General features: G+C 41.8%; 1 protein-coding gene across 2 annotated transcripts in view; it reads right to left on the bottom strand.

Moving 5' to 3' along the window:
* Positions 1–27,019, bottom strand: part of STAG2 (stromal antigen 2) — a 179,829-nt gene extending 152,810 nt beyond the window's left edge. The window contains exon 1 of one of the 2 annotated variants that reach the window (XM_034782380.1): positions 26,795–27,019. The gene's annotated coding sequence lies outside the window, so the exon portion shown is untranslated. Of the gene's footprint in view, positions 1–25,611; positions 25,734–26,794 lie in introns of those variants that run through there. The other variant, XM_034782384.1, reaches the window with a different exon arrangement.
* Between the last annotated feature and the right edge of the window lie 240 nt (positions 27,020–27,259).

Here is a 27,259-nt window from a genome sequence, read left to right as displayed (position 1 = left end):
ATTCTCTTCCCTAGTATGATCTGGTCACCAACTAATACCGCATCTTATGCTTTATCTATTAGGACACTGTTCCCTAAACATTCAAAAACATTGTGATCAGTGGCAGTCTATTTTAATCTGGTGTGTATCTGCTAGAGGTCCTGACAACAATGGTGGCTACACAAAGATACAGAGACACTGGCATTCAATGACAGCCATTTCAATTCGTAGGTTGTACAGACTCACTCCCCAAATCTTCACATTTCTCCCTCCTCAAAAAATGGAACAAAGCAAAGGTGTGTGACAAATACCCTGGGGCTATTTTGGCACTTAACTTCTAGACAGAGAATTTGCTGTTACACTTCATATATTCAGACAGTAAACAATTCTAATGATCATACAGTTACATGAAAACATTATTGGTCAGTTTCCATCTACAGCCTATAAATACATGTCATGCCTGGTTATCTTAGGAAAGGGATAGACAAGGACAGAGTTTGTGGGGCCTCCATATGCTACTGTCAACCCCAATCTCCTGATTGGTTGGGGTAGCTAGACTTGGCCCCCTGCAAGGTGGGTCTTTGGCACTGGTGTGCCTCAGCAAGATGAATGGTCCCAATGAGAGGTGGAATCTCCCCACTTTTCTTGAGCCTAGTAGCCCACTTCACACCTCCAGGAGGAGAAGGGAATTGTGCTTACTCCGCTATCCATCTCAGGTTCAATTACATCTTGACTGACCCTTCTGAAGCCATTAACTAAGGGGAACTTTCCTCCTGAATTGCCTCACATAGTTGCCTCCCACCACTTTGGAGCCTTTCGCCACCCTCTACTTGGTATCATAAGTTTGACAGTATTATTTACCACCCTCCACTTCCCTGTTGTCAATGGAGTTCTGGCACAGAACCTTTTGGTCTTACCTCCGTTTCACTTCCACCCAGGATTTTTGACCGTTGCTAGTCCACACTGACTTAATTTCTCCGCCAATGGTAAGCAGAGTACTTGGCCCCGCGGCCAATAAGTCTGGCTTTGGCAGGTTTGTATCTGAGATTGCTACAGTCAGCATCCCAGAACCTTCTTTAGCATCCATTTCGACTAGCTATAAACATGATGGGATTCATCACAGGGACATTTACCCACGTTTGCCTTCCAGCACCTGACAGGTGCACTACACAGGATTCATCACCCCTCCAGGGTCCTTCCACTTATTCAGACCTCCCATTTCCACTAGTGGTCTGTCCAGGTTCAACTCTCTAGGGTACAACACGACGAATGCAGAGGACTGGGGTATAAATTCATATGCCTCCACATTATCGACAGACACCTTATGTCTGTACTCATATGGTTAAGCCTACTGCACTTGTGAGACCATGTCCCAACCGTTCTCTGGATGGGCTGCCACAAAGTTAATCTGCTATGAGGCACAGCTAACTCCCTGGCACATGGCCACTGGGCAGTTTACCTTTTTGTGTTCCAGTCTCTGAAGAAAAAAAAAAAGTAAACAGCCCTTTGGCCATTCACCATGAAACTGGCTATGCTCAACATAAAACACTTGTGGATTCAGTGGCTAGATCCCTCACAGCAGTCTGATAAGTGGCCAAGAGGAAGCATGCAACTGGAAGCTGACACACCTACTCCTACACACATTTTCTCTGTGGCCTTCAATATAGTTAGGCTTAGAAGGATTAGATTTCTATTGGTAAATGTCAGTAAACATCAATTTCACTGTAAACACACAGATGAAAAAAGATTTCCATTCATAAAGAAATTTACAGATCGAGTAAGAAAAATGCTGCTTGAGAACCTGAGACTCTGATTTAAGAATATTTACACTTTGCATATTTTGACATGTAATGGTGCAATCTGTGTTTAATTATTATAAAGCTTTTTTAACATTTTTAATCTCAATGTCTCCTGTCAGTAAATAATCACTGTCTAACCCTCCCACATTATCTAACCATTCCCATAATTTCCCACAACTGTGAAAATTTTTAAAATTTATATTTTTTTTTAGAAAACATCAAAAACAAACATCAATATTACCTGTTAATTATTAAACAAAAACTGAATTCTGCTAAGCCGGTTTCTCTCAGCTTGGGCTTTCACACTTCTCTCCTGGTACTGATGCTTTTTCTCTGATCACTCACTCCATTGTACTAGATGAGGTACAAAGCACAGGAGCACACTCCCTGCAACAAAGATCTTACAATCTAACTTCAGGATGCATAGGGGGGTATAACAAATGGCAGGAATGATGCTAATGAGTTCTGAACTGAGGGGTAAAGTCTTGGGTTCCTTCTTTTTGCAGGACAGGAAAATACTTGCTTTCTTGGGTTCCTCTTCATTTGATATAAGATTTGGCTTGTCTATATGCAATTCTATTCTGGGATACTTAAGCCCTGAAAATCCTCCTTTATCAATAAAAAAGCAAGATGAGGATTCTGAGGAGTCTGGATATTAGCAATGTTATAGGTTTGTTGTTTTTTGTTTGTTTGTTTTTAAATCATGTTGCTTTCTGGATGTCACACTTTTTGTGGGAAGGAAAATCCCTGGCTGGGAAGGGTGGGGGTGGAGGGCACACTATCAGAGCAGAAATAGGCTCCTAGTGCTGCAAGGAGGAGTCAGTAAGCGTGGGTGTCAGAACCATAGGGGAAATCCCTGCTTGCATCTCTCCAGCCATCTGCTCTGCCTGCTGCAAGTGATAAAGTATGGTTCCTTAAGTAGGACACTGGAGAGTTTGAAAATGGAGTGTCCTACCTGATAGTTCTTCAGTTTTTAACAGTTTCATTACAAGTGCTCGTTTGAGCTTCTCCTGCTTACTACTGTGGTTCCTTCAGCCTGTGCCTCCTTTGACAGCTCTTCTACCTCTAATTCATCGCACAAAAAGGGAACCAACTCATGTAAAGGCTTAGGGAAAACACTAACAAGAAAATAATTTTCTTTTTTGAATCTAATAAAATAGGGTTGTCACCAGTCTCTCACGCCAGGACATAATCAGAGTGCTCTTCAAGCTGTGGGGGTTTGACATTAAAGCTTAAAAAGGAAGAAGCCATTCATAAACACGGAAGGAAAAACAGTGCAACGTAGTTGATGTTGAATATAAATCAAGAGATCCGTATTCATTAGTTTTACCTGGGAAATAAAATAATTTGGTCTTCATAAAGTGACAGTAATACTGCAGTATTTGTTCGGCATTATTTCAACTAGGCTTTTAATGAAGTGAAATTAGCTTTCAAATGTACGCCTCTCAAGTGATTAGCAAACTTTACTAACAATTATAACTAAAATTTCCTTTTTTAAAATATAACTGGGGGGTGGGGGAGGAAGCTGACCAAACTGGAATATCTCCAAAAATCAGATTAACAATACAATTTATTTTTTAAAAGAAAAATTGATCTGGCTGTTAAGATAGTTTCTCGAAGATATGACTACTCATCCCTGACAGCTCTAAAAACTGTTTCTATGGCATTGGAGATTTCTAGAATCAAAAGATCAGTTTCTTATCCTGTGTCACATGGATGTCCAGCAATCCACCACGGAAGGATTATGTCTTGCTCAGAAGTATGAAGTCAGAGACAACACAAGTGTTACTAAGAGCCCACACATGAGCAGAAGATACTGAAACAGACACACATTTGGAAACAAAGTGACTACAATAATGGTTAATTATAACTTTTTCAATACATATGTATGGAACAACAATGCAATCCACAGAGACAATAGATAAGGATAATGTCTTGACAGGGAATCGAATATCTATTTCTTGCAATATTCTTTGTATCCAAAGAGACCAATCTTTTGTGAAAGTATAACTTGGTTGCATTCAAATAACCCACTGAGAGTCCAAAAAAAAGTCATCAAATTAAAAGTTGTAACAGGGTGGTCAAATCACCACTTCGCACATTTCTGCAGAATTGTCTGTTCTTTCTGCCTACAAGAGAGTCATAAATTTTTAAGTCCGTCAGATCACCTAGTCCAGGGGTTCTCAAACTGGGGGTCAGGACCCCTCAGGGGGTTGTCAGGTTATTACATGGGGGGTCACGAGCTGTCAGCCTCCAGCCCAAACCCCGCTTTGCATCCAGCACTTATAATGGTGTTAAATATATTAAAAGTGTTCTTAATTTATAAAGGAGGTCACACTCAGAGGCTTGCTATGCGAAAGGGGTCACCAGTACAAAAGTTTGAGAACCACTGACCTAGTCTGACCTCCTGTAGACCACTGGCCATTAAATTAAACATCACCCAGCCAAGACCAACAATTAGAATTAGACCAAAGTATTACAGCCCTCAGGAGTCTGAACTACCATTGGGTCCAAAGTGCACCAAATCCCAAGGTCAACGGATTCACTGCTCTTGTTGATTGAACATTTATTCATGAGTGGATCCATCATATTTTTACTTGAGTTGATGTAACAGTCTAATGCACACTTAAGAGATTATTTAGATGCCTCCTCTACAAAGGGTGGTGGAAAGCAACAATCACCCATTGTTAATACACCGCTGAGATTTGCCATGAAAACAAGCCTAAAATCTAATTGCTGAATTTAGTCTCCAAATTTGACACAACTCTTTAAAGAGAAACTGAATTTTCCACATTTAAAACATCACCATCCCAACTTTTGCAGAAGAAATTTGTCAAGATTACCCCCTTAGGAAATTTAAGCTTGAAAATCTCACTTTTTCTGCCTCCCTCTAAACCACCATCCTCCCTACAAATATCCAACTTTTCTCACATACACTTTAATAACTTTGCAGACATAGGCCACATTTCATATTCTACACTGAAAGACCACCAAGACACTTATTCTCCTAATTCATTATTTTCAGCAAGGAAAGTTGATAGAACTGCTCAGATTCTTCAGCTATTTCTGTTTTCTGATGCTTTAGAGAGCAGCTGCCTCCACAGGAGGCCCGAAACATCACTTGTTTGGCATACTTATGTTTCTATTCTCCATTTGTACATGCTTCCTCTATAGATCCTTGTAATTATCAGACTAGAAAAGAGCAGGGGTTCACAGCAGATTTAGCACCCCATTAATATCCTTACTTCTGCGCTGCTGCTGTGCCCCCAGGGCAATACCCAGAGCCCCACCACCCCAGAACTGATACCCAGAGCCCATAGCTCACGCCTCCCCAACACATTCCCATGCCTCCTTTGGGAGCCCCACCCCATACTCTGAGAACCACTGATCTAACAGACCTAAGAAACTCAGTAGGATTAGAACTCAACTGTCAAGCTTAAAAGTGGTATGTAAGCAGGAGGGAGTTGGGTCTGGGTTACGAACAGGATTCCACATTGCCTCCCTGACCCCTGCTCCCCACCTCCACCCTACAGGTTCACTATCTTGGCCCCAATGCTCACTTTGGTTCTCCAGTACACTCCCTCAAAATCCTCTTCTACCCCATTCTGCATACCAAATGGTGGCTTTCCTATTGTTGCTCCTGGAGAGATGTCTGAGCATTACAGAGGGAAGTCAATGTTATCTCTTGATAGAATCCAGCTTTTAAAAAAATAAATAGATAAATAAATAAATAAAAGTTGCCCATTTTGCTCTGTATGGAATACAGTGCTGCCTCAAAATGTCCAGTATCATGCACGCCATGGCAGCACATGAAGCAATAGATGATTCAGTATCTCTTTTGATAGGGATTTTCAATATTCCAGGCAGCTAAATCCTTTACAGAATGTATCCCACTGACAGAGATCAAAATCATTTTTTCCCCAAGAACTATTCTAAGGCAAAGGAAGGATGAGTCAATCTTCAGGTCGAAGAACTCTTTGGTCTCATCCAAATGGTTCTGGTCTGATTTCAGAGACCCTGAAATAAGGACTTTTTATTGTGATGGTTGGATCACTTTTCAAGTCAATTTTCCTCAACAGATTCCCGTATGGAGAAAGTGAATGTGTCTTTCCTACACCTTCCTCACAGTCTTTGTTAAGAAACAGATGGCCCAAATAATCCAATTCAGAGTACAAGGAAAATGGTATTCCTTTTTCACTTCTGAGGAAATCACTGGAAGAAGCCCGTTTGATTCTCTTGGGAATCGTGTTTCTGGTTCCTGCATCAAGAATCCTGAAAGAGAAGAGAGCCCCATCTTACCTGCTTTTACTAGGCCATACGGGGTCAAACCAATGGTCCATATAGCCCAGTAGCCAATGCCAGGTGCTTCAGAGGGAACGAACAGAACAGGCAATCAAGTGATCCACCCCATCCTCCAAACCTAGCTTCTGCAATCCCAAGAGCATAGCGTTGCATTCCTGATCAACTTGGCTAATAGCCATTGATGGACCTCTCCTTCGTGAACTTATCTAATTATTTTTTAATCCTTTTACAGTTTTGCCCTTCACAGCACCCCCAGGTAATGAGTCACAAGTTGACTGGGCATTGACTTGCTGGCCTTTTCTTAGCATTAAACCTGCTGTTTATTAATTTCATTTGGTGACCTCTGATTATTGCATTATGTGAAGGAGTAAATAACCCTTCCCTCCGGTTTGAATAAGGACTGGGAATGGCTGAGCCATTACAAACATTGACTCTATCTCCCCTTGTAAGTACTCTCACACTTCTTATCAAACTGTCTGTACTCGACTAGCTTGATTATCACTTCAAAAGTTTTTTTTCTCTTAATTAATTGGCCTCTCAGAGTTGGTAAGACAACTCCCACCTGTTTATGCTCTCTGTATGTGTGTATATATATATATCTCCTCAATATATGTTCCATTCTATATGCATCCGAAGAAGTGGGCTGTAGTCCACGAAAGCTTATGCTCTAATAAATTTGTTAGTCTCTAAGGTGCCACAAGTACTCCTGTTCTTCTTTTAACCCTTCCCTATTCACTTTCCCCGCACCATTCTTGATTTTATAGACCTCCCTCATATCCCCCCTGAACATATACAGTCTTTAGAGAAAGTTATGTTTATTAAATACAAAAGAAAAACTACCTTTTCATTTCAGGACTACATTTGCCATTACCTTATTTTTTTTTAAAAGGAAAAACTTTATAATTTTTTTGATGAGGTAAATTCTCTCACTGAGGGAGAGATATCCAATTTGTCTGCTAAGAAGTCAACGTAGAAGAACAAAAATAAAACCAATCAGCCTTCAATGGCATCTAGACACTAGCAAGGTAAGATTTATGCATTTGATTATTCTTGGGAATACTGCTGTCATATTTGGTTTATGTCTGCCTGCTTATTTTCACATAACCAAGGCCACACAACATATTAAGCTAGGTTTTTACTTCAATTAAGCAATGTTCTTTATTATAGATGTATCAAAGGTTATACTTTTTTAAAATGAATTGTTCCTACAAAGCTGTTTAATACGGTCTCCAACTCACTGCACTGCTTTTAGTATTTAAATATGAAAATGCATATAAATTGTATATCTCATTTTCTCATTGAAACTATTCACTGAGAATATTTGTATTGAGATTTACCATTTTCTACTAATCTATTTCCAGCAGTTCTGTAATCTTATATTTCTCTCATGTTCAACTTGATTATCTTGTTTTATGTGCCTGTGATATCCCCTCCCTCTCCCTGAGCACTTTTACACACACACACACACACACACACACACACACACACACACACACACATACTCTCTTTACCCTCAGTTTTTGTCTTCCCAAGCCTGGAAATTCTAGTCCAACATGAAGCCATCTGTGCAATGTACCTCGAATGAGAGTGGGTTTTGTACAGCTATAGTAATAAATTTGCTTACTGTCCATTAGCTGAAATGATGTACTTACTATTGTAACCTGTCCTCTATAAAAACAACTCATTTTCAAAGCATGGCAACTGCAAGTTATAGCTCAGTATTTTCCTTCAAACTCAGAAAACCCAGATAACAGCCCATGCACATTTCTGAAGCACTTGTACAAACAGACAACATACTGTCTGATTCTTTTGTATTGTTTGGAAAGCTGGTGACAAAGTTAGAGTATTCTACTTTCTTGTCACTGAGCAACCAGGATATAAGAGGGAAATTTACATTATACCTCAGATAGTGACAAGCTTGTTATTCTCCAGTAGCACTAGAACACTATACAGTGAAATGTTTTATATGTCTACTTAAGGGATTAACTGCATTAATTCCTTTATTTAGGTGGTCTTCTAATGAAAAAGAGTAAAATTATACCTAATATTTGAACTATTCTCCTAATACAGGTGATTGCCTAATAAAAGTGGTCTTTTTTAGATTTCACTTTCCCAATCCTACAACAGTCCAATATACTAGTCTGTTGTGGTGTGAATTGTTCTTTTCACCTGCAAAACTATTCTCTCTTTTTTGTCATTTAGACATCCAAGGTGCAATGCTACGTGTCAAAACCCGAAAGTTATTAGTATGCTAACTGTATAAAAACTACTTAACTGATACTTATTTCAAAATCACTAGTTGAGTTTTAAACATTTATACGCCCCTCGATGAAAAAATGTTTTAGACTAAAGTTTAATTACTGAACATTTACAGCTAGAAACATAAAACATGAAAAATGGGATTATAGAAAACTTTACTTCTCAAGTAAATTAATCCTACATCATTTTAAGATTTCTTCACTATTTTTCTTGCCCTCCTTAGTTTGGGTCTTTGTCTCTTTTCTGGGCCTTCTCAGGCTGTAACATCTTGTCTTCAGAAGACTAGCTATACAATAGAAAAAAGTTAGCAAAACACTATATAGACATTTCATTGTTCTTTCAATAGGTATTATATGAGAGCTTTTATAAAAATACCCCAACAGACTGTTAATTTAAATATAGTTTCTATTTTCTGCTCCTCAGAGGCAGAGGCAATCTTTCACTAGGGGCTTGTCCACATACAGTTTTGATAAATTAAATCAGCACAAAAAAACCTGTTTCGACCACCAGGATGTGTTTGAACAGCAGCTAGCCAACAAGACCCTGATCACAACTGGGGTCTCTGGGTATTACCACAATACCAACAATTAACTTCTTACTGTGAACACTCCTCAAGTGATTCAGGAAAGATATTCCCTATACCACCTACTATAGCAACAAACATACAATGACATTCAGATCAAGTCACTGTTGCAAATGAGAGACTTATTTCAGAACACTAGTACATTTTACCAAGCAGATCTAAAAAAACACAGTCTTGTTTAAATTCTATAACCGATTACTGTTAAACAAGGATATTTTTAAAATAGTACCAAACACACTACAATTCCCATAATTTCAGATAAAAAAAACACAAAGAACTAGCTTTATTCAATTACAGATCACCCTCATCGTCGAGCAGTTAAATATTTAAGACCACAGAAACAGAACTAGTTACATTAGAAATGTTGAAAATACTGTTTTTCCTTTGTGGGCATATTTATTGTTTAACATCATTTGACAATTATAAAAGAAAGCAATGAAAGTCTTGAAAATTGCACATAGATTTATATCCAAGTTGTTTTGACTAATACAGTCAAATGGCAACAGAATATAAATACAGATTGATCGATACTGTTTAAAGAAAAATAGTGCTTAAAACCTGTACAGTAGTAGCATATTTAAATTTGGCTGTTGTAGATAATATTTAAATGTTTGCACCTTTGAGATTTTTTTTTCAGTTCTCTACCGGTATTTTAGATTTTGTTTTTTGTTTTTGCACTATTACATAATTGAAGTGCAAAAACAAAACAAAACAAAAAACAAAAAAACCAACCTAGAATTTTGTTCAGTATTAAGTTACCTTGCTTTATAACCAGATCAGCAGCACAGAAAGAAAATTCTTGTCTATTATTTCGATATCCATAAAACAATTTAAAATTGATGGACTACTCTTCCTCTTTAGTAGAGTGACAAGTAGCAAAAACAAACCTCAGCCAGACTGATTTGGTGCCACAGGTTCTGACTTTAGCTGACACCTCTATAGACAATGTCTTTCCCCTACCCATAAATAAATAAATGGACATGTTAAAAATTCTAATTCAAGGGTAAATTAAACACTTATTTTGGCCCCAGAATATATTACAGGAAAGACTATATATGTTATGAAATGTATTATTTTCCAAAAGACAGAATATTCCCACTCTTACCTCCCAATTGGTTTATTTGAATGAACAAAATGAACTAGTCATGGAACTGAACTGAAATAAAGAAAACATTCTCTTTGCACTTACAAAAGCAGCTACTGCTGTAAAAAAACTTCAACAAACTCTGGTTCCAGGTGCTTAGGCAGTGACTTCCACCAATTCAGCAATCTGACTTTCTTTAAAACATGGCAACAAATACGTATTGCTTAATATATTTTTAGTCAATGTAAATTATTCTAATAGATTATAGTAAAATTAAACCTTAACACAGATTGTTAATTTCAAAATTTAATTCTAAATAGATGTATTTTTAAAAGAATGCTATATTTAAATTTAAAAAAATCCATTTTAAAATTTAAAAAATCTGATTTTTTTTTTAAATCATGAATTTTTATCCACCCTGACTGGTATCTTTATAACCTTAACTGTAATTCCATTTAAACAATTACTTGAGGAGGAAGGAAGGAAGAAAAAGACATAGCAGTTTTCTCAAAAAACATTTGCTAGGAAGCCTGGAAATTCAAAGTTAAGGTTACTGACTACACGCACTTTTTTTTTTTTAAACAAGAAGTCCTAGAGAAACATTCTGAATGTCATCACTTTTCATGAAGAGATGTGCAAACCTGTTTGTTTCCAGCAACTAAATATGGTCTTAAACTTAAGTCACCAGCAGTATACTGCTGCAGACCAGTACTATTTAAAATATTACAGTAGTTTACAGTCAATCAACAGCACAAGCAAGATAGAAAAATCAGGAAGTGATTTAACTAAACTAATTCCAAGACATAGTTTCAACATGGTCTATGGAACTTTAAGGGAAGAAATCCCATCAACACTGTTGTTAGCACTGGTAGGAGCCCTACTGTAAATAAGACTAATGGCTTTTGGAGCTTTGATCATCATGCTAGTTAAACCTACCTTGAGCAACTTTAACTGAAAACTACCCTCTACAATAAATCACATGCCACTAAAACCATGAAGAAAAAAATATAGATAAGACACCTCATGCTGTAAATATATTAAAAATTAAACTCACTTTCAATTTAAGAATTATTTTTAAATTCATCAATATGACATTTCATAAATGTTTCAGAATTATGTTTGGAATGAACAACTGTCACAATAAGGCAAAGGGGAGGAAGGGAGGAAGAAATGTATTCAACTTTCAATTTAAATTTCATTGGCCTTCATCCTAAAATACAAAGATCATATGCAGATTATTGTTGTACTCAACACAATATTTTCCATGCTACAGTAAACTTCAGGAGAACAAAATGACATGCAATGTATGTTTACAGGATCAAAACGATTACTCTAACTACAGTAGTCACAAGGGCAAAGTGAACAGTTATTCCAAAAAAGTGGGCCATTATTATTAGATCCATATTATGCCTCATTTACAAAAGCAGAAATTGGGTTCAGAAATAATAAACAAAGATTAGTTAATATTTGCAAAAGGCTTTGAACATGTAAAAGCACTGTATAAGTGTTAAGGCTTCCCACATATTCATTTTGGCATTCCTCCAAGCAGGAAAGTCCCACAAAAGCAATTTAACAGCAGCAAAGAGAAACTGATTTGGATCATGTAATTTTAGTCAGTTCCACACCAGTACCACTAAGGATCACCTACAATATCAGAACAGTCTCCCACCAAAAATGCTCAGCTATCCAGTGCCATTTGCATGTGACACTTTAAAAATAATCTCTGCTGCAATGAGGTTACAAACATTATGAACAGCCTGAACCCCTATTCTCCTCCTAACACAGGACAGCACACAAGCACACACACTACCTTCCCTCTTCCTATTCTTTTATTCTTAATTTCAAATTAAAACAAATCCCAACCTGAGCTCCCTCCTAGAGTTTTTCCCTGTAACGTCTCCTCTCACTCCCTAATCCCCCCGACTCAGAGTGGGGCACATGCTGGATTGAAGTTGACAAGACCTACCTGGTCTTGCTGCCAGTACAAGCTAGCATGAGTCAGCAACATAACCCTGAGCCTTCCTGCAGGCTTCTAGAACATCCCATTACACTCAGTGTAGCAATCACACTATAGTGAGGCAAATAAAATTAGGATTACAACGAAGATTATGGGATTAATTTTGTTGTGCATCATGTCAGTTCCAAGTTTTTGGAGACTAAGCCCAGGCACAAGCTAGCAGCAGATGGCACTGGAGTGGAAGTTAGTATAGGATTCTTCTCCCAATACTGGAAGCACTTGAAAAGAGACCAAAAACACAGACTCCACTGCGTGCCAGCTCACTTATCCAATTTTGAAGTCTCATGAAAGAACAAAAAAGTTATTCTCTTCTCCCACCATCTCATTTCCATGCTTGTTAACCATCTTCATCAGCTTCTAACCTGTTTCTTCTCGCCCCCTACTCCCTCCAAAAGGTCATCCTTAATTTCTGCCTTATCTCCACCACTTTTCAATCCCTACCCTGATGTCTTCACATCAGGTTTATTGAAATCTTTCTACCTTACACATCCCATATGATCTCAGGATGCTTCAAGCATAATTTATACAAAAGCTTTGTGCATTTCACATTGGTACAACCATTAACAGTTTTGATGACTGCCAGTGTATTCCACAACAGAGGCCTCAGTTGCAAGTGATGCAATACTGTGCACTGCATATCCACAGGTACTTATCTACTTCTGTTAGTATTTCTCACACCTTCTTTCCTGTCTTCCTTAGGCCTTGGCTACACTTGCAGCTGTACAGCGCTGTGAGGTAAACCGGTCTTCGTACAGCTGAGTAGGGAAAAGCGCTGCAGTCGGTCCACACTGACAGCTGACAGCGCAGTGGTGTGGCCACACTTGTAACATTTGCAGCTGTGTTGGGAGCGGTGCATTATGGGCATCTATCCCAGCATTCATGTGGCTGCAACGTGCTTTTCAAAAAGGGGTGGGGCAGGGTGGATTGTGACAGGGAGTGTGGGGGGAGAGAGCGTGCTTTTTGGAGCATGTCAGCTCTCTATTTTGCAAATTCCGAACTCCCGGCCCCCTGCTCATTCATTTACTCACTCAAAGCAAGCTGCAAATTGTTTGCTTTTCTCTGCCGTAGGAGCTTTGAAACCGGCACTTCCGCATTCCTGCAGCCGGTCACAACAATGGAGAGGATTGGCCACTTGACAAGGTGATTAGTACAGCGCTGCAAGCGTTTACACTCACACCTGTGAGTCGTAGCTACTCCACTGCAGCTGTTATTCCTCTCGGAGATGTGGAGTACCTGCAGCGGTGTACCCAGGGAGATACAGCGCTGCAAGTGCCCTGCCAGTGTGGACGGGGAGTGAGTTACAGCGCTGGGGGAGGCTTTACAGCGCTGTAACTTGAAATAACATTAAGGCCTTGGCTACACTTGCATTTCCCTTCTCCATCCTTTATTTGATTTTTTAAGATGCTCTGCTCCACTGCGTTCTTTATTCTGTAGGTCAACTGAAGTTTACTTACAGGAGACCTAAAAAGCTTTGGTAAAAAAATATGTAAATTGCCAAACTACTTGGAATATGGCACAAATCCTATATTTGCTTAATCAACTGGATCTTCCCATATTAACCTCCATGACAGGAGGACTAATCCCTACATTTTTAGGGTTGAAATGTCACCACATTTAAAATCCCAAAAAATAATTAACAATACTTCCAGCCCTCCCCTAACAAGTTCTGAGATCAAAGTACTTTATTTCCCCCACCACTATCGAAGACATAAGCAGACATCTTAATCTGAGCAAGGAGGCTGAAACATCAATGCCTGTTGTAGTGGGAAATAAGGAATCTTGAAGTCTTATCTTTCCATGTAAATGAAGGAAAAGTTTGGTTTTCATGCATTTTGTTCTCAAATGTATTTATCTATTCACAGTATTACTGATTTGGGATTTTCAAAATATAATTTCTGTTCTGTAAAATTTGTGTATAATTTTTAAATACTGCTGATGCATAATAATTTGTCTTACCACGTAGTGTTTACTAGTTTAAAATTGTATTTTGCATTAACAAGATACTGCTTTGAGGCACCAGCATGCTCACTTCCGTGTTCAGGGTATTATTAAATTTCATCCGACTGCCACTGCACTGCATAGAATGGAAGTTGAGCAATGTAACTAAGAAGAGAAAACAAGATGGCAAATGATAGTGAAATACCCAGAGCATCTTGGGCTCCAAGAACCGACACTTTTAAACAGTTTTCAGGTGTTGAGCCCCAGGTGCTTTAGTTTCGCGACTCTGTTCAGTATAGTCACATGGTACAATAATACAGAACACGTGCATACTTAAATGAGCAATGTGTTTTAAAAATAGATACATGTTGGGTACAAACACTGATTGGAATATCAAGGGTTATCAAAATAAAATGAAAGGTAACCCACTCATAAAATGGAAAGATATGGGGTGTTTATGAGACACACAAATAAAAATGAAAGCCTGAAATGTTGCTTAAAATGGGATACTAAAAAGAAAACTCACTCCCACCCCTTTCACAGGCAAACTGCCTTAATAATGCATTTCCTTGGTAGGTAAATCAATATGCATAGGCCAGTTTCAATATTGGGGGCGGGGGGGAGGGTCAGTCCTTTATCAGAAAAGTAGCAATAGAACTATAACACAGATGCAGCAGAGATACTAGTGCAGCTTTGCTTCTGGTTGCCAAAGTTGCAAATGAACTGTAGATTTCTGGAAATAATAAAAGCAGTTATAAAAAGGAATAGGAGAATACTATCTGATTATTTACACATAAAAACTAATTTAAAAAGCAATATTGAAAGAACACTTATAGAATTATAGAATATCAGGGTTGGAAGGGACCTCAGGAGGTCATCTAGTCCAACCCCCTACTCAAAGCAGGACCAAGCCCCAACTAAATCCCCAAATGGCCCCCTCAAGGATTGAACTCACAACCCTGGGTTTAGCAGGCCAATGCACAAACCACTGAGCTATCCCTCCCCCAACTTGATTTATATCTCACTGATGCATAGATAAGCACACAATTTGTTTTAAAAAGGAATCTTATTTATAGCATATTAACAATAGCATTCTAGGTAAGTGCCACAAAAAGGGAAAAAGAAGATAAATGACAGTGGCAACAAGAAACCCAGGGACATGTTTTTATTTTAAAGTCTTTTGTGAAAATCCTTTCTACAGCCCTGCCTGGTGCATCCCCCAATATAAATGCAAGCCTTTTTTCACCCAAGTCATTCACTTACTGTGCTCAGGACAACAGGTATTTTTCAGTGCACTTAGCTATAGTTTCAGTAACACTTTATCCTTACCAAAACAAACTTTTTTTCCTTTAAATGTGTCTAAATTAAGCTTTTTCAACAAACACTACTGAAAAAATCAAGACCGGAGTCATCTTTAGAAATGGGGGATGTGGAGGAGAAGGGATGAGTTTTAAGTCATTTCAAAGACACCACAACAAGTATCTCCTGTTTATACACCAGGTGTGTAAAACAAAGCTTTACTTCAGACCAGGAGCACAGGTGTGCACATAATAAAAAAGGTATTTGGGTAAGTATTTAGAACCCAATCTTGCAAATACACATATACGTAACAAGAATAATTCCTGCAAGTTCATTGGTGAATAATGACAACTGTAAAATTAGTCATAAGTGTGTATAGGATTAGGACGTTAGTGGTGTTCTATAAATAGTATTAAAGATAGAGGCTTTACTTATCCATTGAAAAAGTTACAGCACAAGTAGTAACAATGCAAGATACCTCGCACTACCAAACCAAGGAGTAGCTAGAGACATTATGTTAAAAAAATATTTTAAATGTTTATTTATGCTAATACCCTAGATTATTAAAACATTTTTCTATATCTAATTTATTTTTTATCACTTGTGCTGGTTCCTCTGTGCTCCTCATTTGGTTTGTACAGTGGAAAGCAGACAGCCAATTTCACTTTCTGATTTTCATGAACAAGCACAAGGTCACCATGCCTGGGTTGCAAACATAGACGTCATCTAAATTCAAACAAATGGCTTTCAATTAATTTCTATTAATAGTAGGTTTTCAGAGCTCTTTTAAAAAAGCCTCAACTCCCAAGCAGTATCATTATTAAATCAATCCTCAGCCTCTGATGTGACTGCCAATAAAAGTGACAATATTACAGGTGGCTTTGTGATGTCCACCCCCCATTACTCAGTAACAAGCTAATTCAGACCATGTCTGCACTACCACTTATGCTGGCAAAACTTATGTTGCTCAGGGGTATGAAAGGAAAAAAAAAAAACCCTATGAGCGACAAATTTCGCTGGCATAAATGGTAGGGGTGTGCACAGCACTATGTTGGCAGAAGAGCTTCTAGCTACCACTGCTCGTTGAGATGGTTTTATGTCAAGGGGAGAGCTCACTCCCATCAGCAGAGAGGCTACACAAGCGATCTTACAGTGGCCCAGCTGCATCGGTTCAGCTGTACTACTGTAAGCCCACTACTGTAGACATGGCCTTAATCAGCCAATTTCAAGTTTGTCAAGCAATACAGACGGTAACCTCTTTTCGTCACGAATGACTAGGGCCTAGGACTCAAATAAAATCCAAACTTTATATTCCAGGATACATTAATTTACAATGATCTCAAAATGATATACAAGATCATACTACAGGATTCTGTTAATGGGTCAGTTACCCAAAAAAAGAAGTTACTTGTTTATTTTAACCTACAAATATGTATATCCTTAGATTGTTATACTTTTAATTATATACCCTTGCTTAGAGATTTGATTGATATCAAAAATATTAATATTCCTCTTCCCAATATTCCACCATATACAAGCCAGACTTTCTACACTCTTTCCCTTTAGCTCTGTTCTATGAAACCACATTCATGCATGCAAGCAAGACAATCCATTGGCTAGCCATTGTATACAAACATGCCATTTTTCTACATGCTTTCTGTTCATTAAAAAGGTATATATTCCCAGAAAGACACCTAAAAATCTGATGGTGTTAAAATTATTTTTTATACTTTCTACAGTCCAGTTTTTATACAGTCAAAAAATCATGAGATTCAGTAAATAAACCTCTTAATTACTTTGTTATAATTATAAACAGGCTCATTAAACAGATTCATTTGAACATCCACAGTAAATTCCATCTTCATTCCCAGATTATGTGCTGTAAATCTGAGGAAAATATTCTTCATGCAAAACAGAGGTTGAATCCCTGTTTTAATATGAACCGAACCATAAATAAGGAGTTACTATTGTAGTGACTCCATATTTAGGGGTTGCATTCCAAAAATGGGCTTAAATGAGGCATAAATTCCTGCTTTGTTCCTAAAGTAGGTGTCCAATATATTTGAAATTTCACTCAGGGTTAGAGATTCCAATTTAGTTTGTTTGGTTTCTCTTTATAAATTCTTAATAGAAAGCCCTGGGATTTCAGCTCTGACTGTAATTCTCTCGTTGTTGATTGATCTATAAAACGACCTGTTAGAGCTGAACCCAAAGAGCCCTAGTGCAACAGCGAAAGGATTTTTTTTCCCCTAAATGTTGGATTTAGGGACAGTTTTAGAAATATTTACCGTATAAATGAAAGTTTGCACACTGTGTATACAAGCTTGATTGGTTGATGGGGTGGGCAAACATACACAAATCTGGTTGATGGGCACAATTGCATAGAAAGCCTTTTCCAAGCAGAGCTACATTTCTCTCAGATTTTATCATACAACAGAAGGTCTCCTGAGCAGCTGCTGCTGAATAAAATATTCCCCCACTGCGTTTCTAAATACTACCACCATAGAAAATTAATACACAAAAACATAGTCTGTGAAGCAGTTACTGCCACTATGCCATCGAATATACCTAACACAACCCCATAAAAGAAAAGCTAGTTAGCCCACCTAATGGTACATACCCTCTACTCCTCCACCCACAAGCACATCATTACCACAACTACTGCAAACCACAAACCAAACACCGCAACCTGCCCTTTTACTGCCAACCTTCCCATCTCCTCCTTTAACCATCCTTCTGCACATAACCCTTTCATAAAGTACTCTTTTCCAACACAACCAGCTACCATGCCTAACATCCATAACTTCTCATCTTGTAAAAAATAATCTAGTAAAGGGTGAAAACTGAGCAAAGTTATGGTTGTGCATGGTCTGTTGTATGCCAATTTTGGTAATGGTAAGGTAAACACTGAGGGGTAGCTTAAGTTTCATTTCCTTGCTATTATGGGTTTTGTGTCAGGCAAGTTGTGTATGCACTAACCACACCTGTTTAACAATCAAGTTTTCTGAGTAATATATGGGTTTTTTTCTAACATATTTAAGGTTCCCTAGACAACATGGACCCTTTATCCCACTCTCTTCCTGAAACACAATTTCAGTTGCTCTCTCAGTAACAGTTCCCGATCCAAAAGTCATTTACCAAAAAAAAAAAAGACTCCCCAAGAATATTAGTCCTGAGCCCACATCATGGATCCACTAGTACAGCCCTTAGGGCCCTGAGTCTACAGCGGTGCTCCCACCAATGTCAGCAGTCACTCACAACATCAACTTAATTAATTCCACCTCTGTGAGAGGAGTAGCACTTAGTTAGGGCTACACAGTCAGAGCTGGTCTACACTGGGGGAGGGGGGAAGAGGATCGATCCAATATACGCAACTTCAGCTACGTGAATAGTGTAGCTGAAGTCGAAGTATCTTGGATCGAATTACCTGGGGTTCACACGGCGCGGGATCGACGGCTGTGGCTCCCCTGTCATCTGCGCTACCACCGCTCGCTCTGGTGGAGTTCCGGAGTCGACGGTGAGCGCGTTCGGGGATCGATATACCGCGTCTTAATGAGACACGATATATCGATCCCGGATAAATTGATTGCTACCCACCGATACAACGGGTAGTGAAGACGTACCCTTAGTGAAGACACTGCATTACAGATGCTCCCCGGGTCAGGCAAGACCTGATGTATGCAAATTCGCACTTACGGAAAAAGTTCCATAAGCCAGAAATAGGATTTTCGAGTTGCGGAAATTTTTGCGCAACGTACAGGTATACGTTTCTGGCTCACGCAAAATTTGAGTTATGCAAAGATTTCCGGAACGATTGTGTAAATCGGGGGGAATCTGTACTTACATTGCCAATTGGTAGTCAGCCACATGTTGGGCACAGCTGAACCCTCCTCCCCGGCTCACAGCTGGAGCTCCCCCTTTCCCCAACACCTCAATTTCACAGCAGGGAGCCCCGGGGCAGGGGTGCCTCCAACTGTCAGCCCCACATGGCTGTCCAGTGCCCCCACACTCCAGCTGTCAGTGCCCCACAATGCCCCACTTCAGTCGGTGCAAGCGCTAATGGTGAGGACACGCACCACCAGCAGAAGGGCAGTGTGGACACCAACAACCAATTTCATTGTTGTGATGGCTGTAGGTCAATCTAACTTAAGTCAACCCAATTTTGTAGTGTAGCCAAGCCCTTAATTAAAACAATTACATACATGCGCAAAAGTATGTTTTAAACTCTCAATTCTGCTGAATCAAAATAGACCACCAAAAGGCAAATGTCCAAACTTGTTACTATCATGTCAAGCTTCAAAGCTGTCCTCTAAACTAGAAAGATGTTAAAGCTGATAAACTGCAGTTAGAGATAATGGCTAGGGTATTTTTCCCCCTCTCACTCTTTGTACTCAATGAACCATTATTTTATTCAAACTTTGTAAAGACAAAAACTATATACACACCAAGAAGAGAAACGATTGTAAGAGAGACCTTAGGCTATGTCTGCACTAGAGAGCTTACAGTGGCGCAGCTGTACCAATGCAGTTGTGCCGCTGTAAGATCTCTCCTGTAGCTGCTCTATACCAACATGACAGAGCTCTCCCGTCGACCTAATTAATCCACCCCCAACAAGAGGCAGCAGTTATGTCGGTGGAAGACGCTCTCCCACCAACATAGCACTGTGCACACTACCACTTATGCCAGTGTAACTTATGTTGCGGGGGGGGGGGGGGGTATATTCACACCCCTGAACAACATACGTTTTGCTGACATAAGTGGTAGTGTAGACATAGCCTTAGACTCTGAAAATTGTATCCAAAAAGTGCAAGTTTAATAAAGGTATAAGCAACTGCAATTAGTCCTTTGAAATAGAAGCACTTAGGCAACCGTAACTATAGGTCTTGCTCCAGGAATATCAACAACAGGATTGCATTTTCTATTGCTTCTGTAGACCAAGTATATCACACACACCAGGGACTCCCTGCATTCCTCCATTGCCTCCAAGGAGCTCCCTGTGTGTCACCCTCACATTCCTCACATTCCCCTCTTTTTCAGGGATTCTCTGCGACCTCTCCTTACCCTCTACCCCTCATTTCAGGGTTTCTGAATGTCCATTCCCCCTCTGCCACATCACTGTCCCCCAATCCCCTTATGACAGGGATCTGTGTGCTCCCTTCGCCCCATACTAACATGCCACATTATCCAGTTCTGTGGTTCTGCATGCTACTTCTTTCCCCCCCTTCCCCACCATGGCTGGGGCTCTATGTGCACACACCCCATTTCCCCCTCCATCACATCACGGTCTCTGTGTTCCCCATGTATCCTGTCCCTCTTACTATGGTCCCCCGTTCTTCCTCCCCGCCATGCTAGGGTTCCCTTTTCTTCACCCCCACCAGCAATTGTGTGCCCCCATCCCCGCCAGGGGCTCTATGCATGCTCCCATTTCCCCTGTCTCAATTTTTTTTTCTTTCTGTCTGGGACAGAAGTTTTTCAGGTTGTCAACATTTAAAACTGTATTAGGAGGATGAGCAGGGCTGAGATGAGGGATGTTATTATGCTAGAATTTATTACTGGCTGCCATCAAGAGTCTCTTTGATCTATAGACAATTACAGAAGTGGCTGAAGTTGCTGGTTCTGCTAACCAGATGCTAGGGGCTCTGTGGTCCCCCATTTTCCCCTTTCATTTTTTACAATTTTCACCAAAGTCAAAGTGTTCTGGGCATTGATGCCTAAAATACTCCTTGAACTTTTGGAAGAAATCAGGTGCAGCATTCAAGTCGTCATGTTACAGGCAGAAATAAAAACAGACAAGAAAACATTTAACAAACCTCAAGTGAGATTGGGGGGGGGGGAATCAGAGGCTGGGGTGTTGTACAAGCTCTCATGACTCGTGTAACTAGAAATGGGTTCCATGGACAGGCGTAACTTCCAGAGAGTCTAATTTTATACTATGCTGTGAAATTTGCTTAATATTAGTTCAGTGTTATTTTCTGTATCATCATGATTACAGGTAAGCCAGTCAAGATTCTTCCTAAGGTCACACTGCACCTGAATCATAGTAACTAAAAGAGAAGTCACATAAAGATGAAAATGTATTCTGACACATCAGAAAATATTACAACCAATATTTTGAAATCTGATCAAGTTTGATATAGTCTCTTCCATGAATAAGAGTACTTATCTCCAAAAGGGTAACACCCTACAGCTATTTTCTGTAGGAGACTATGGAGCTACCATGTAATAGCCAATAGATAAAAACGGTCTAAAATTCTATATACACTAGTTTTAAAGTGATTCAGCTAATGTTTGTAAGTATTACAGAAACTCTTAGAAAATAAAAGGACATTTAATGAGTTACATGGTTTCACATGTCTTTTGAACATAAAAGCATTTCTGCATTTAATAAGCTTGATATTTTAGTTTATAAGAACACAGCTGTACTGAGATGATTTAACTATGATAAAGCACTGTGGAACTTGTTGAGCTAAGCCAATGATTTACTAGCTAAATTTTCATGTTTGGAAAAGGAAATGCTTTTTGGTTTTACAGAACATCAATATATTCCTTTTTCACTGCCAAGAGGTTACATTCAATATTTTTAATATAAAATTATAAAAGTCATCCTTTTTCCTGTAAGTGCTCCCAAATATATCACCATTCCTTTTAAAGCATTACTGTGTCCTTACTTAGAGCAAAACAACTGGAATACACCTAGCAAACAAAATTGATTAATCCACTCTCCAATTGCAAACAGCAAGTAGCAAACTTTACCTGGTGTTTAAAGGAGAAGGGCTTACAGCACTAATTTCTGTAGAATTGAAATTTTGTCATTTATAGCTGCAATATAATCCTCTGAACATGAACAGTGTATGCAGTAAAAAGCAACAGAGGGTCCTGTGGCACTGTATGCAGTGTTGTCTTCCTGAATCGGTAGATAGCCCGAAACAACAGATTTCAACTGTCTACAGCCCAAACCCTGCCCCTAGTGCAGTGTGAGCAGGTGTCTGCATATTCAGGAATTCCTATGGGAACCTGAGCAGTAGCAGAGTGGTCCCCTGGTCACTACTCTAGACTAGAGCTGGGAAGGAAACAGATTTCCTGTCCCACAAAACCTTGAGATTTCAAAATATTTTCTCATTCAACATTGGGAGAAAACCAAGACCTTTCAAAAATGATCATGGAAAATTAAGACACCTTCCCCAAAGTAGCCAATAACCCACAGTAGGGGCACTCATTTGGGAGACCCAGGTTCAGATTCCTTTGAATCGGGCAGAGCAGCAACTTGAACCTGTCTCTCTCACCCAGCGAGCACCCTAATCACTGGACTACTGGCTATTCTGGGGGATGGGTGAGGTCTCACTCTCTCAGGCCTGATCTACATTTAAAGTTTAGGCCGCAAAGCTGAAAAAATTTACACCCCAAGTGCTGTAGTTAAGCTGATCTAATCCCTGGTGAAGATGCAGCTAAGTCAACAGAAAAACCTCTTATGTTGCTGTAGGAAGCATCTACACTACAGCACTAAATCAGTCACCTATGGCACCACAGCCCTGCAGCAGTAGCACCGGTGGCATAGATATAGCTTCACTCAAAAATTACATCCTGATCCTGAGAAGCCTCCCTGAAAAAAGCTTGAGTTTCATGCAAAGACTCCCGCAAAAAAATTCAGTTTTGATTAGTCAGCATTTTCCAACAAACTGTTTTGTGAAAAATCTCAACCACTCTCCTCTAGACTTGGGCCTGGAATATCCTTTTACTTGTAAACCCACTATACTGGAGTGGGATTCATGATGGACCTCCGTAGAAACAGCTCAATAAGCCCCAGACCCTAATCCCTACTGCAAAGGAACAGAGAGCATTCACAGAACTGGACTTAATACAAAGAAAGCATGCATCAACTTCATAGGCTCCCCAAATCATGCTTATACCGTGTGCAGCATACAACACTGGCGTTTCCACAAGAGTGCTCTCAACAGCTACAGGGGGTAGGGAGCACGAGTTATCTATTAAGAAAAGGGAATTATTTCCAGTCATCTCTTTGGCATAATTTTAAAGCGTCCATCTTAGTTTTATCCCTCAAAACAGTTACATGTCTACAGTCCCGATGAATCTTCAACCACCACAACCAGCCCAAACCTTGTGTGTGCTGTGAGCAGTGGCGCATGATAAATCTGACTACTAACCTATTGGATGATATATCACAAATAGTTGCATTTTGATTTTTATTAAGATGGTCACTCTCATACTAAGAAAGAGAAGCAAGGAATGTTGTTACCGAGGCTTGATCTATACTTACATGTTGGGTTGACATAGCTACATCAGGCAAGGGTGTGAAAACCACACATTTCTGACTAACATGCTATGCTGAACTAAACCCCAATGTAGACATAGTTATGTTGACGAAAGAAAGCTACACTGACCAGAGCAAACTTTGTTCAGAGTAGTGTTCCTACACCCACGGAAAAACCTCATCCGTCAGTGTAGGCTTCATCTACATACTACAGGGTTATGCCGTCATTGCTATTCCAAAATAGTTATGCCATAACATAGACATCAATAATTAGTATAAGACCCGCCCCCGGAAAAAAATATTAATTGGTATTATGAGGCCGCAACAGAGTACCATGACAGTTTTTATCTGTACAAATCACAAACTACCTCTATTTCACAGGACTAGCATGAAAATCAGTTAGTGTTTGTAAAACACAATGCTAAATATTATGTATACGCCACCGAGACTACACACAAAACTATGCACAGTTCCAGATTTTTTCAGATATTGAGGTATATGACTGGGAAAGAATTCCAAAAAGTATGAAAGGCATCCAGGTTAAGGAGGACTTTAAGGAAACAACTTTCTGCTGGGCAAAGGGTTAAAACTAGAAGCAGTAGGATGAAACTGACCAATGGAAAATTTAGGATGAATATTAATATTCTGTACCAATTGAGTCTATTGCATTGTGGAATATTCTATTAAGGGAAGGGATGGAAGACCCAGTAACCAATGTTCTAAAACAAGACTGGACAAAACACTCAAGTAGGTACTGTAAAGAACAATCCAGCATTGGCCCCCACGGAGTGGACGGAGGAGGAGTTTTCCAGTTCTAATTTCTAGTAGTATATGATATCAACTGTGTTCCTTCCAGGGATCCGAAGCATGAGCAATAACTTTATTTAACGAAGCACATTTTTGCTGGATTTCTCGACTGTGTACACTTCAGACATATTGCAAACAGCACCAGCTCTGAGCCCAGACTTTCTAATGTAGCTACACAGCTGAACGCTTTGCTGTGCCGCGCATCAGCTTGTGTTAGTGAAACCTAGAGCCCAAGTTCACTAAACCCGCTGTAGTGCGTTCTCGCCCCAGGGGAGAGCAAGCAGGCCACCTCCTTCTCCGTGTGCGATGACCAATGGGAAGAAAGAGAAAGGAGAGGCGGGTGAGTGCTCCGAGGACATGAACAAACACAATCGGCTCTCCAGCAGGCCCCATTAGGGCGGCGTGTGACGCACTTCGGTAACCCGACTCCCCACCCTGTTAAGAGTCACGGCGCTGACACAGCCCCTCCTCCCCTGAAGGAGGGCGACACGACAAGAGAAAAGCAAGGTTTTGAACCGCTCCAGGCTACCTCGAGGAACCCCTCCTTACAGCCTCACAGGGCAGAGGAACCTCTTGTCTCAACCCTACACCTGATAGGGGAGACAGAGAAGGGCTGAGTCACTAGATCAAGCTGCTAATCAGACCAGGTCCAAAGACACAAACATAGGGTGTGGCTGCAGGGAGCACAAGGGGAGGCAACACCCCTGAACAAGCCATCATCTGTGTTTACACAGCTGAAGAGGAACTAGAGTTTTAAACCAAACAGCCAGGAAGCTATTCAAAACTGGGAACTAAATCTTTCCGCAACTCTTACAGAAAAGTTTGTAACAGCTAAATGCATAATCTTCTGGGAAAACAAAGTAACTGGTTTGAAAAGGGGAAAACAGCCATTCAATTGCCGCTGCTGGCCCGGGGGGGAGGGGGGAAATCAACCAGCAAGTCGTCCCGGGTATTTTCGGGGACAGCAAGTATCACCTACACCACTAGCTGGAGAAGACGACACCAAGGAGCAGACCATACAGACGGCGAGGGCACCAGCATCACCACACACAGCAGAAGCGTTGTGTTTACGTTGATCTAAAATATGAAAACAAGCTTCCAAGTTCAGCGGAACTAACTTGATGCCGCTATACCCTGCCCTTACTTACACACACACACACACACACACACACACATCCATCTCTGCCCGCTCCAACGAGTCCCTAAAGACGTGTGCATACGCGTACACAAGAGAGCCCAGAAAGGGAAAAAGCTGGGAAAGCTGTTTCCTCCTACCTGGGCAGGGTTCAGCTCAGTTCACTGTGCATGTCGAGAAGGGGGGGGGCCTCTGGGCAAAGCTGTCTAAAACAAAAGTGGCGCCAAAACCCCCTGTAATCAGCCTTCTTCCTCCTCCTCCCCTCCCCCATCATAGCCGGCTAGGACCCAGCAGGGCTCCAGCAACACGCGGCTCCCGACACAAGTTTGCAATGGCCCTTCTTTTCCAAAACCGAACCGAAACTGCCCCCCACATCTCCGGCGGGGGGCGGGGGGCGGGCGGGCAAGCCCCTTGAACAAGTGATGTGGAAGGGGAGCGCGGGGGCCCCGCTCCCCGAGACTCACTCGCACAGGCCCTGCTCGCTCAACTCCTTCAGGGCAGGGGGAGGTCAGACCCCACGGCTTCATTCCTGTCCGAAAGGGGGAAAGGCGCTTCCTCCATTCCTCCCCAAAGTGCCGGGCAGGGAGGGGGCGGGGGAATCAGTTGGGGGGGACCAGTCGCTGAGGGGGGGGGCGGCATGCCCCCCCCCCAGGGGGGGGGGGGGGGGGGAGAAACGAGCTGTCAGGCACGGAAACCCCTAGCCCCGGCCACTCTCCGAGACGCACGACCCCGGGGCAGAAGTAGCCGCCCCACCATTTTCTCGTGCGCGCCGGGCCGCCCCTCGGTGCGCTGCCGTCCCCTAGCTGGCCATGGAGCAGGGCTCCCCCTCGCTCGGCGGCGGCTCCGTTCCCCTCCCCTCGGGCGGACCTGCCCGGCCCGGCTCTCCCCGCGCACACACAATGCCCGAGTCCTCCATCTTGCCAGCAGCCCCTGCTCGGCTCTAGAGAAGGGGGAGGAGGAAGAGGAGGTTCTCCATTTTAGCTCGCGGAGCGCTGGGCCCGGCCGCCTGTGGCCGAGGAGGGGGCGAAGGAAGGGGGGCGCCTCTAGGGCGGGCGGGCAGCGAGGCCGCTTTCGGAGCCCTCTCTCTCCCCCTCCCCGCCGGGGAGCGCTGGGAAGAGGGGGTGGGGAAGCGGGGGGCTGGAGTGTTTTCTCGGCTCGGCCCCGCGTCCTCCATCTTGGCTGCACTGTAAGTCCTGTGGCCAACCGGCCCGGCGCCCCGCTCTGTCCCCCAGGGCCCCGGCCTGGCCTCGCCCCATCGCCACACACGGCCCCCGAGTCCCCCCTCCAAACTTCCAGAAGCTTCGCCGCCATTTTCTAACTTACCTTGCCCAGTGTCGGCGCAGGCAGCTCGGAGGCCCGGACCCGCGGCTCCGTCCCTGCCCCCCCGGCCCGGTTGCGGGGTGCGTGCGCCCGGCTCGGAAGCTCCGCGGTGGAGGGGTTTAGCAACGGCGCTAGGAGCGGGCAGGTTATTTAATTTGGCGGCGGCGCTGGGGATTGTTTGGGGTGTTCGCTGCTCGGCGGCTCGCAAGCGAATGGAGGGCGCAGGCGCCACCTGGCGGCCACTGAGCGAGGCCGGCTATCCTGGGCGTGGGGCGACATCTGCCGGCCGGGCTGGGGACGCCGCTGCACTCCCCTCCCCGCCAGGCTCCGAGCGGGTAAACAAGGTGGCGCGCATGCCCGGCCCTGCCTGTCTCACCCCACCCCCCCGTCCCCCAGCCCGGGGCGGGGCCGGGCACGCGCTCAGCGCGGGGAGATGTGGGTCATCGCGGCCTTGTGCGGCGCGCGCGC

Source organism: Trachemys scripta, chromosome 9 (assembly GCF_013100865.1).
Source record: "Trachemys scripta elegans isolate TJP31775 chromosome 9, CAS_Tse_1.0, whole genome shotgun sequence".
Classification (NCBI taxonomy): domain Eukaryota; kingdom Metazoa; phylum Chordata; order Testudines; family Emydidae; genus Trachemys; species Trachemys scripta.
The sequence above is the reverse complement of the archived record's forward strand: the minus strand, read 5'-3'. Positions and strand labels throughout refer to the sequence as shown.